The sequence below is a fragment of the Geospiza fortis genome, unplaced genomic scaffold, assembly GCF_000277835.1.
Source record: "Geospiza fortis unplaced genomic scaffold, GeoFor_1.0 scaffold458, whole genome shotgun sequence".
Taxonomy (NCBI): Eukaryota; Metazoa; Chordata; class Aves; order Passeriformes; family Thraupidae; genus Geospiza; species Geospiza fortis.
Window position 1 is genome coordinate 19759 of NW_005054742.1, and position 7919 is coordinate 27677.

Genomic DNA, 7919 nt, shown 5'->3' on the forward strand with positions numbered 1-7919 from the left:
ATTAAATAATTATATAATCGTAATATAATATATAATATATAATATATATTTATTATTTTATGATATATTTTATATTTTAATATAATATGTATATATCATAAAATAATAAATCAGCCTGCTGAAACATGGAGTCAAGATTCTCTTCTCTTCCCATGTCAGGGCTGCCTGAAACTTCCACACCAAGCAGGCTCCATGGGCTGGAGCCTCCCTGAGCTGCTGGCAGGGGCTCAGAGCAGAGGATGGGACACTCTGGGTGCTGATGCCAACAATTCCCTGGCTCCAAGCCCATGGGGAAGGGAAAACTGCAGCCAGAGCTGCCCCAGGACAGAGCTCCTCCAGGCCCCAGTCCTGTGCCAAAGCCTGTCCAGACCTCTGCTCCTTCTTCCCTGCTGGAAAACCCGGAGCCCTCAGTCACACCTTCCAAAAACAGCCTTTCCCCTGCATGATTTTAGGCTGAAATGGCAAAAAATGAGAATCCCTGGGGTCTGCTCCACGCTGAGCTTCACTGGTGACACCACCCACACTGCTGGTGGCTGCTGGGGATCCCCTGGGGGTGTCCTGGCATCGTTCAGAGCTGGCAGAGCCCAGTTTGATGCCCAAATGTGAACTCAGGGAATCCAACTGTGTTTTTCCAGCTGTTGCTGCAGCTCAGAGCAGAGCACAGTTCCCAGGGGTACTGAAATGAGGAGCAAAGGTGACCTGTGCCACCCTCCAAAAACAAACCAAAAGCTCCTGCAGCTTTATTTTAGCCCTTGCCTCGAGTCTGCAAAGTCAGTGGGTTTGGAGCCACACTGAGCTTGGAAAAACCCCAGAAAAGACAGGGGGGCATGGGGAGGATAGGGGTGATGGGGAGGAGATTCAGGAGCTTCCCTCAGACCTTCCCTGGCTCCTGGGGTGACACCAGCAGGTTTCTCCCCCCTCTGCACAGGGCAGCAGAAAGATCCTGGCTTATGCTGGGGCGTGGAGGGGATTAAATCAGAGCTGAGACAGAAACAAAGAGGCAGAAACTGGAGGGTCAAAGGAGGCCAGGGATGTGCCCAAGCCTCAGCTCTGGTGATCAGGCAATTAGCAAACCAAGCATGAGAATAAATAATCCAGCTGAAACAGGGAGAGCAGGACAGAGCTGAGGGTAAAAAGGAAGGAAATCAATCACCAGACCTAATGGAGAATTATCTAGGAGAGAGTTATTCCTAATCCCATCAGGGGCTGGCTGGGAAACAAATTCTCCTGGCTCCGAGGCTCTCAGCACGTTTTTCTGGGTCAGGGCTGGGCTGGGCAGGGCTGGAGGAGCAGAGGGAGAAACCAATGGCTGGGTGGGCACTGAGGGCACCCAGCAGGGGCCCTACAGAGCATCTCCTACCCCACAGGACCTGGGGAACTGTGGGAGCATCGGGGGTAGGATGGTGGGGACGGATGGAGACGAGAGATCTCTGCAGCCAGGTGGTGGAACTTGGGGTTTATTGCAAAGGGCCTGGGTGCAAGGCCCTGCTGGGAGCTGCCAGGCACAGCTGGAGCAGGCCCCAAAGAGGGAGAGAGAGATAAAGAGAGTGGTAAAGAGAGAACGAGAGAGTAAAAGAGAGGATCAGAGGGTGAGGTTCCCATTACAATACAATAAATCTTCTTCTGGTCTTGGAATTTGAGGTTCATTGCAAAGGGCCTGGGTGCAGGGCCCTGTGGGGAGCTGCCAGCCACAGCTCGGAGCAGGCCCGAGAGGGGAGAGGGATAGAGAGGATGAGAGGGTAAGAGAGTAAGAGGGTAAAAGGGTAAGAGCATAGAAGGATAAGAGAGTAAAAGGGGTAAGAGAATGAGGTTCTCATTACAATACAATACATTTTCTTCTGTGTTGAATATTCTAATTCTCACTAACCAATCTAGTACAAGATACAAATTCTATAGCATTTCCATGCAGCCTATAAGAATCATTACATTACCATACTGTGTTATATTTTAAACCCTAAAAACTCCTCTTTGGGCCCCTTCTGCCAAGCTGTAGGGTCTGCTCTGACCCTTGGAGCTGTCTGCAAGCAGAGGGTGTTGTTTGATCAAAAGGGGATTACCTTCAGCCAGCCACACCATTGTTTTCCTGTTGTTCAGTAACTGAGGGATCTCAAAACTTGCTTTCATTTCAATCTCACTTATAGTTTCTATATTCTCAAAATCTTTTGCCAGACAATCATATTTATAAGGCTTTCCTGTTTCATCTTCCCCAACAGTGAGCACCTCGAGAGTCCTCAGGCCACCAGGTGGCCAAGTGGCCATCCCCAACAGCCCTGTGGTGGTGTCACCCTGGTGTCCCTCTCAAGGCTGCTCAGGCAGAGCAGATGTTGCTGGCAAGGCACAGGAATGGGGAGGGGGTGTGGAAGGAGCTGCCTGTGCAGGAGCCAGGCAGTGGCTGGGTCACCACTGAACGTCCCCAAGGGTGACTTCAGGGATGGCTGGAGAACACGAAAAGCTTCCACAGAAGCCCCCAACAGCCCTGTGGTGGCCATGCTTGTGGTGTCACCCTGGTGTCCCTCTCAAGGCTGCTCAGGCACAGCAGATGTTGCTGGCAAGGCACAGGAGGGGAGAGGAGCATGGCAGGAGCTGCCTGTGCAGGAGCCAGGGTGTCTTCACCCCAAGGGTGACTTCAGGGATGGCTGGAGAACACGACAAGCTTCCAGAGAAGGCCCAACAGCCCTGTGGTGGTGTCACCCTTGTGTCCCTTTCAAGGCTGCTCAGGCAGAGCAGATGTTGCTGGCAAGGCAGGGGAATGGGGAAGGGGGTGTGGAAGGAGCTGCCTGTGCAGGAGCCAGGCTGGGTCATCACAGGGTGACTTCAGGGACGGCTGGAGAACATGAAAAGCTTCCAGAGAAGGGAGTTATTTTGGTGAGTGGCAGCTGCTGCCTCTCACGAGGCTCCTCCTGCTCAGCAGCCCCAGGTCTCAGGGCGGCCGAGCGGCGCCGGAGCAGCTCCCAGGGAGGATCTGCCCTTCCTTTCCTGGTGTCTCCACAGTGTCTTCCCACCCCAGGATCCCATCCTGAGTCCCCAGCAGCCACAGGACTCTCCACTCCTCTCCCACGTGGGAACTCCCAGCACTGAGGATTCCCTGATGAGCCACGGCACCAAGGAGACGACCCGAAAGGAGCCACCGCTTATTTTTAGAGCCAACCTTATGATTCCCGAGCACGTGGCCCAGGCAACACTGCACAGGCAGCCCCAGATTGGCCACAATCTGCTTTTCTTCTTGACAGACATCATGTCTGAATCTCTATCTCCACAAGATGCTCCCAGGAGAGGAGACATTTAGAGACGACCACGACGTACAACATTTCTGAAAGGTCACTGCCTGCACCAGGCAATGAGGAGCAGGAGCCACTCATCAGCAACTGGGGCTTTAGGGAGGTGTTTAATATTCCATGAGCATCTCTATTTCTCTACCGAAGTGGATAACTCTTCTAAAAGTAGGGGAGGCGGGCAGGGCAGGTGGGTGCTGGGCTCGTTTCCACCCAAGGTGTGTTGACTGAACCACAGTCAGAGCTGAATCTCGACTGCTGCTAGGAAATGGTGGCTGAGAGTGAACCTGACCTGGATCTCAACAGCCTCAGAACCTGCAGGAGCAGAGCAGAGGCTGAGCTTGACTCCTCCTCTTCAGCTGCACCCCAGACCTCCCAGCTGCCACTGTAATGCCCCCAGGAACCCTGAACTCAATGGAGTGGCTCTGGTCTCTGCACAGGGCCCATTTTTGAGGGTTCAAGTGAGAACTTTTAATTTGCAGAAGCCCATTAACATCACGGGCAGGATGAGGAGGGGCTGGGAGGCAACTGCAGGGTGACAGCCCATGGCCCACGGTGCCAGGACTTCCTGGTGCTGTCCCATCCCCGTCTGTCACCAGGAATGGGTGCTGGCCACAGCCCCATGGTGTCCTTGTCCCTGAGCACTGACCCAGCCAGGAGAGGCCCCAGCAGCAAGGTGACAGTCCAGGTCTAGGAGACACCAACTGCAAACCCAGCTTTGTCCTCTCCCACCACAGCTGGGCTTTGCCAAGGTCCCCATCCAAGCCCAGAGGTGCCCATCCAAACCATTTGGCCAAGGCTGGCCTGGTCTCAGCTTTGTCCCCAGCAGGGACAAGGAACCCAAACCCCTGGCAAGTGTCCTGGCATCTCAGCCGCAGGGTCCACATGAGATTTGTTGCTGTTGGATGTACAAAGCACGAGCCCACAAGAGCCCCAGCAGCACAGATGTGACAGCCAGGCACAGCCACAGGCACAGAAAAGCTCCTGGCAAGGGCTCCTGCCCCCACAGAGACACAAATGCAGAGCCTTAAATGAGAGAGGGGAATTTGCTCCTTCCTCTGCAGCTGCCTCATCCTCCTGCCTCCCTCCTGAGCCCATCCCTCAGCTTCTGCACCAAAACACAGCCTGGGAGCAAACTGGCAGCACCACAGCGTGGCTGAATCCATGTGAGAGGAGACAGAGGGAATGACCAGGCAGGACATGCAGGACATCCCCAGGCACAGCACCAGGGCATGGTGGGGACACCTCTGGGGGTGTCCCCTCCTGCTGGGGGGGACAAATCACCCACAGAGGCTTTGAGCAGCAGGGAGGACGTGAGACCTCATCACAGGAAGGGACCCTGTGCCTTCACTGCTCCAGCCCAGGCAGCTCCAGCCCTGCAGCTGGGTAACAAAGGAGGTGCTGGGGCAGGAGGATGAGTAAGGGAACAGGAAAGCAGAGGCTGTAATTAGGCACCTTTCAGAGCACTGATGGATGACGATGATGATGACGCTGCTCGGGGGCGTGCAGAGCTGGGATGCTGACGTGCAGCCACCCCCCAGTGCCAGCACTGGTCCCAGTCTGCCCAGAGGTGCCCAGCAGAGCCCTGCCCTGCTGCTGGACAGTGATTTCAGTGCCCAGGAGATATGCTGGACAGTGATTTCCTGGTGATTTCAGTGCCCAGAGAGCCCTGCCCTGCTGCTGGACAGTGATTTCAGTGCCCAGCAGAACTGCTAGACAGTGATTTCCTGGTGATTTCAGTGCCAGCACAGCCCTGCCCTGCTGCTGGACAGTGATTTCAGTGCCCAGCAGAACTGCTAGACAGTGATTTCCTGGTGATTTCAGTGCCAGCACAGCCCTGCTCTGCTGCTGGACAGTGATTTCAGTGCCCAGGACAGCCCTGCCCTGCTCCTGGACAGTGATTTCCCAGCGATTTCAGTGCCCAGGACAGTCCTGCCCTGCTCCTGGACAGTGATTTCAGTACCAGCACAGTCCTGCCCTGCTCCTGGGCAGTGATTTCCCAGTGATTTCAGTCCCAGCTGCCTCCCAAGGGCTTTGCCCCAGCACACGACCTCATTTGTCCAGCCCAGCCCTGCCAGCCCTTGTTAGATCAGCTCCTTCATTAAGCTCAGCACTTCAGTAAGGCTGGCCTGAGCCCCTGGGGAGCTGGCACATAAATCACACCCTGATTGCTGTCACTGGCTGCCAGTGCTGGACCTCTGATGGCAAAATCTCCTCCTAATCCCTCACCTGAGCTGTGGTGACACTGGGCAGGGCAGTCCCAGCCTCCTCTCTGAGCTCCTGGATAAAGCAAAGGCTCTTTGCAGCCTTGAGCCACAGGGAGGACCCTGCTCCTGAGGGCTCAGCCCCACATAAAAGATGTCGCAGACATCTTTTATGAAAAATCCTTGCCTTAGGATTTTTCCTCCTGAGAAGCTGAGAGGCCTCAGGAACAAAATGTAAACAATGATTATCTGCTGCTGTGGAATGCAACAGGTGGATCTGTGATTGGTCTCATGCGGTTGTTTCTAATTAATGGCCAATCACAGCCCAGCTGGCTCAGACACAGAGCTGCGCCACAAACCTTTGTTATCATTCTTTGCTATTCTATTCTCAGCTAGCCTTCTGATGAAATCCTTTCTTCTATTCTTTTAGTATAGTTTTAATGTAATATATATAATAAAATAATAAATCAAGCCTTCTGAAATATGGAGTCAGATCCTCATCTCTTCCCTCATCCAAGAACCCCTGTGAACACGGTCACACCCCATGGGAGCCTTCATCCATGGCAGGGGTGCCCAGCAAGGCCAAGCTGCCCTCTGGAGAGAGGGCCCTGGCTGCTCCCAGCCAACCTCTGCACCTCAGCAGGGGGATCCATCATTCCAGAGGCTTTAATCCCACTGGACTGCTGGACATGTGGGCAGAGGAGCAGACTGACAAGCCAGACTGATGGACAGCTGCAGGGACAGGCAGCTGTGGCTGGAGAGCAGCCTGGTCCCAGCAGGACTGCTCAGCTCTGCAGAACGCAGCTCGGAGCCCTGCAGGGCACAGGGGGGTAAGGGGGCAGAGGTGGAGCCCCCAATTTGCTGGGAACCCTGCTGGGAGTGGGAATTCCAGGCAGGAGCAGCATGGAGTGACAGCTTTCCCTCCCCCTCCCAGCTCTGCTCAGCAGCACTCCCAGGCTGAGAGCATTTTTTAAGATCTGTCTGCAGCTGCTGCTTCACTGGAGATTTTATTGCCATCCCAATTATGATCATGGGAGCAAAGAGAGCAAAATGCCATCACAGGGGTGAAACAGCTCCTGAAATCCCAACACAGGACAGGGGTGAAACATCTGAAATCCCAACCCATGCCAGGGGTGAAACATCTGAAATCCCAACCCATAACAGGGGTGAAAGGGCTCCTGATACCCCAGCACATGTCAGGGGTGAAACAGCTCCTGACATCCCAACCCATGACAGAGGTGAAACAATTCCTGACATCCCAACCCAGCTCTGTCACACGAGGTGGGAGCGGGACCGACCCCTGGGATCATCCCAGAGAGGGGAGGGGACAGCGGGATCCACCCCAGATCCCTCCTGGCCTTGCTGGAGATCCCAGAGGGGCCCAGCAGAGCCCAGGAGGGTTCAGCTGTGCCACTCCCAAACCCCCCCGGGCTGGAGGGTGACACTGATGTGGCAGTGGTGACATTTGGAGCGAGACACGCTGGCGTCAGTCCCAGATCTGCAGCTGGAGGGCATCAGCTGGGGCACCAGGAGAGCAGCTCAGCTCCTGCCCATGTGCAGCTCCAAGAGGATCCCAAAACCCAGACATCTCCATGGGGGAAGGGAAAGGGGACAATGGGGCTGTGTGGCTTCACTCTCTGTCTGGCATCTGGACAGCAGAGCAGGGGCAAAGCCTCCAGAGCTCCTCTCTGAGCTGATGAGCTCCCAAATCCCAGGAAATCCATCCAAACCCCAAACCACTGCTGCACATGGATCCTGGCATGGCCAAGGCTGAGGGTCCAACAGTGCCCAAGGGTGGGGTCTCACTGCTCTCTGCCACCAACCCTGAGCTCAGCACCCCAGATTTTCACACCACAGCTCTGCCTGAGTTTCTTCTAGTTTGTTTTGGGGTGGTGACAACAGGCTGGACATCTCCCAGCTGCTGCACGAGGAGCTGGGGACAAGGAGGGGGCTAATGCCACCAAGCAGGGGTGGCCACGAGGTCAAAATGAGCTGGATTTTGGGTGTCCCAGTGCACAACCCCCAATGCCACTGCAGCCCAGGGAGTTCTCACCGTTCTGCAGGTCCAGGGCTGCTCCGACATGGGGCTGTGCTGAGGCATTGGAGCCTGGGCATGTTCACATGGTGAAGGGTCCAGCACAGCCAGCCTCGGCTCCTCTGCACACAAAGCACAAGGAGAGCACTGTCAGTCACCTTCCCCCGTGTCTGCCACAGAAATCCCAAATAAACCCCTCCAAAGGCCAGGGATGGGGCACTCAGGCACCTCCCAGAGAGAGGGAGCATCCTCATGCTGCTCCAGCAGGATGTGTGACCTGACCACTGCAGCTTGCCTGGTTTTATCTGTAGATAAAGAAATATTATATAATATATTTTAATAGAAATGATCATGTACTTATAATATTTCATAATATATTCACTATATAATATATAAAATAAGCTATAT

The 7919-nt window shown here is 54.6% G+C and overlaps 1 protein-coding gene across 2 annotated transcripts in view; it reads right to left on the reverse strand.

The window, feature by feature from the left end:
* Positions 1-7634, reverse strand: part of LINGO3 (leucine rich repeat and Ig domain containing 3) — a 20164-nt gene extending 12530 nt beyond the window's left edge. For both annotated transcript variants that reach the window (XM_031065356.1, XM_005431048.2), the window contains exon 1: positions 7530-7634. The gene's annotated coding sequence lies outside the window, so the exon portion shown is untranslated. The remainder of the gene's footprint in view (positions 1-7529) is intronic.
* Between the last annotated feature and the right edge of the window lie 285 nt (positions 7635-7919).